This window comes from Molossus molossus, unplaced genomic scaffold (assembly GCF_014108415.1).
Source record: "Molossus molossus isolate mMolMol1 unplaced genomic scaffold, mMolMol1.p scaffold_m16_p_25, whole genome shotgun sequence".
In the NCBI taxonomy this organism is placed as follows: Eukaryota; Metazoa; Chordata; class Mammalia; order Chiroptera; family Molossidae; genus Molossus; species Molossus molossus.
Window position 1 is genome coordinate 2393177 of NW_023425361.1, and position 3848 is coordinate 2397024.

Consider the following 3848-nt stretch of genomic DNA (forward strand, 5'->3'; position numbering starts at 1 on the left):
TAGTTTTAGTCATGCTATGTTTTTTTGATAAGCTTGCTGCTGTCCTCCAAGAATTCCCTAGAATTGCATTTATTCTTCCCATCAAGAGATATTTTTGAAGGCTTTAAACACTTCATTGCAGTTTATAGATATACATTTTCTCCTCTACAACACCACTACTAAAATGTTTTCTTCTATAAACTTGCAAACACTTGATTATGTTTCAAGACAAATGGTCACCATAAACACCTTCAGAAATTTGACATCGTGTATCAAAGGATTAAAAATGACTAAATATTTTGAAAGTTGGATTGTAAACAACTTAAGTTTAGGCAGTTTAGCTAAGGCATTCACAGCCTGAAAACCCTCTAGGTTTTGTTTTGTTTTGTATTGTTATTGTTGTCTCTTTATTTCAACTATAATACTTATAATTTTTACTATTTATAATTTCAAATTTAGTTTTAAATCTATAATAGTGTCATTTTATTCTATCATTTATTTATCTTTCAAAAGTGTTTGAGTGTGTTCAAGGTGCACGGAAGGTGCTGCAGAAGTGAGACCGAGATTTGTATCATACAAATAAGAGACATAAAGTCCTTACTTTTGAGGAACTTCCCTGATTAGAGGAAAGACTAGTCACAGAATTATGTAAAAAATATATATGTATATAAATGTTAGCAAATACGTTAACATAGAAAATTATTTCTTGGCTCAAGAAAACTCTTGTATGAGGAGGCATCTAAATGTGATGATTTAAAAAGGATAGCTTATGCATATCCTGGGGGAGGTATGTATCTCAGGTGATGAGATAGCACTAATAAAGGTAGGGAGGATGGAGAGTATGAAAAATCAAGCAATTCACATTATGTAAATGAGATGACTAAAGGCATGAGATCCTTGAGGGGCAGGACAAGAAAGGGAGATAAAAAAAGATTGAGCTTCTGCCCTGGCCGGTTTGGCTCAGCGGTTACAGCATCGGCCTGCGGTCCGGATAGACCCGGGTTCGGTTCCCGCTAAGGGCATGTACCTCGGTTGCAGTTTGTCGCCGGCCCTGGTTGGTTGTAGGGGTGGCGACCACTCAATGTGTCCCTTTCTCATCGATGTTTCTCTCTCTCTCTGTTCCTCTCTCTCCCTTCCACTCTACCTGAACAAAGAATGGAAAAATGTCCTCGGGTGAGGATGATAAAAAAAAATTTTTTTAAAAATTAAAAAAAAAAGATTGAGCTTCTGAACAAGGTAATGATGACAGTTTTCATCCCAAAGCTCTGACCATTCTCTTTTCTCCTCTAAGCCTTCAGTGGTCCCCATGCAAGTAATCTGAGAATAATGTGGGAGGAGACAACAAGATCCAGAGAATCAGAAGGTGACCAATGGCTCATTTGGGGTTATCCTAAGAGTTAAAGACTAGAGATAATGGGCAATTAGAATAGGAAATGAGAGAAGTAAAGAAGCCAGGCTAGCTGTAGAGTGGTTGAAGAAAGGATTGTATAAGTTTGTAGGGTCAGTTTATAATTTGGCTTCTTAGTCCCTTTTGTAAGACACATCCTCAAATGAAGCTGAGGATCAGAACATGGGTCACAGGAATAAATATGTTTTGTTTCATAGAAATGATTAAGTTTGAAGAAAGAATAAGTTTTAGTAGAGGTAGATGAGTCTAGTTTTGGCCATTAGACTTAAAGTTCTCTGTAAGATTTTATTCATGGGTATCTTAGAGTCAGGCAGCTGAAAACCAGTGGCTGGAGCACTTTGTGGAAAAATAATAAAGATTTGAGCTATAGAAGTCAGTTGATCAGGAAAGAGAGTTAAACCTATTACACTGAATATAAACTATCATAAAGAGAGAAGGCGTGTCAGGCATCTAATGTTACCTATATCAAAAGAGAAGTAAAAAAAAAAAAAAGTGACTTTCTAGTTTCAGCTTCACCATGCAAAACACTTAGAGATGTCCATTTTTAATTCTTTGAGGCAGAAGTGAAGGGGTGGGTGGAGTTGGAAGATGGTATAGGGGGATAAATAATGATGGAAAGAAATGTAAAATACAGAAACACACACACACACAAAAATGGAGTTGTCATTTTTGTCCTTAGAGCAAGAAAAAAATGGCCACATTGAAAATCAACAACCTTTTCTGTACCAATCAGAGCATGACATTGCAGGGAAAACGTCTCAATCAAACCCTGGAGAGGCAGGGGGAGCCAGAGAGACCCAGTGGAGATCTGCTTGCCCTGAGCAGTAGCCAGGGGAGCCATGAACTGGTAGGTACAACTGGATGATGACTGGATAAATTGCTGGAGGCTTAATATTGAACTAGCTTGAGAATGAAAAGTTCTTGGGGCCATAGTGCTAGGAGTTTCCACACTTTTATAATGTTTAAGTTCAAGAAGCTCACCATATTCTCATAGGGAAGATCCAAGAAAGACCCCATGGTGACTCTCCCATGAGGAGGTATGGGAGAAGGGGGTGGGGAAGGGGAAATAAGTTATTTAGATATATGTTCAGACCTTTCTTCATATTAAAGCTCTACTGTCCAGGAGAAACACAAAACAAAATTTGCCACAGCCTTATTGCAACTAGAAAGAAAGGGTGTTAGTTTCCACTCCAACCAATGCTACTTACTCATCTGTATGGTGTAAGAGGAAAAATAAAACAATCAATAGGGGTATGGAAGTATTTAAAAAAAAAATAAAAAAAAAACAGACTGGGAATGCTGCATCTAAGAAAGGGAATAAAGGTCAAAAGTAAAAATGCTTTACTAATGCAGAAACACTGATGGCCATAACCTTGAGACAGAGGTCCAGTAAAAGACAGGGATTTAATTGGACAAGTATGGACTGCTCCCATCCACAGCACTTTACAACTACAACAGCAGAGACCCAGTTTATTACCAGTGGATTGCAGATGAAAGGCCTGTGAGACATGGACGTTCACTGAGGAAAACTCCATAAGGAAGCCCAGAATAAACCAAAGGAACCAACCAACAAAACCCCAAGTCATTAGAGGAAGTTGAAGCCTCTAGCACTATAGCTACAAAAACATTATTCTTATCTCAGTTTTTGGCCAGAAAAACAAAAATACTGAAGGTCTATGTACCTTATTTCCAATGACTTGGTACGGCACAGTAGTTTTCAACAGAACTATTCAAAAACAGGCTAAAATAAAGACAAATAAAATAAAATCTGAACAAACAAAGTGATGATCAGAACCTGGCTTACAGATGATACAATTTTTAGAATTATCAGAGAAGAAAGTTAAAATGTTAAGGGCGCTAATGAGTGCAATAAACTCTTAAAACTTGAAAGTAAGAAAACACTTGATTTTTAAAAGTGGAAAACTCAGAAAAGACATCTTACCAAAGAAAATGTAAATGTTGCAAATAAACATATGAAAAGATGCTTCTGCGTCATACTTTATTAAGGAATTGCAAATTAAAAATATAATGAGGTATCACTACACACATATTAGGATGACTAAAATTTTTTTTTTCTCTCTTAAATGAGAATATGAGCAACAGGAGCTCTTATTCATTACTGGTGAAAATGCAAAATAGCATGGTAACATTGTGACACAACATGACAGCTTCCGGCCAAACCCATGCATGATTTTCAGTACAATGGAGCAATTCACACCCAACGGTCTTCCCTCATCTTATTTTAAAAGTTATGTTCACTCAAAATCAACAAGTGAATATTTTCCCCCAATCACCAGAAAATGGAAGCAATAAGAAATATTCAAGTAGATGAATGAAAAATAACCTTTGGTGTATCCACGCAATGGAACAATATTTAGTGATAAAAAGAAATAGGTTGGAAGTCACATAAAGACACGAATAATCTTAAGAGCATGCTGCTCCTGTGTAAGAATCAATCTGA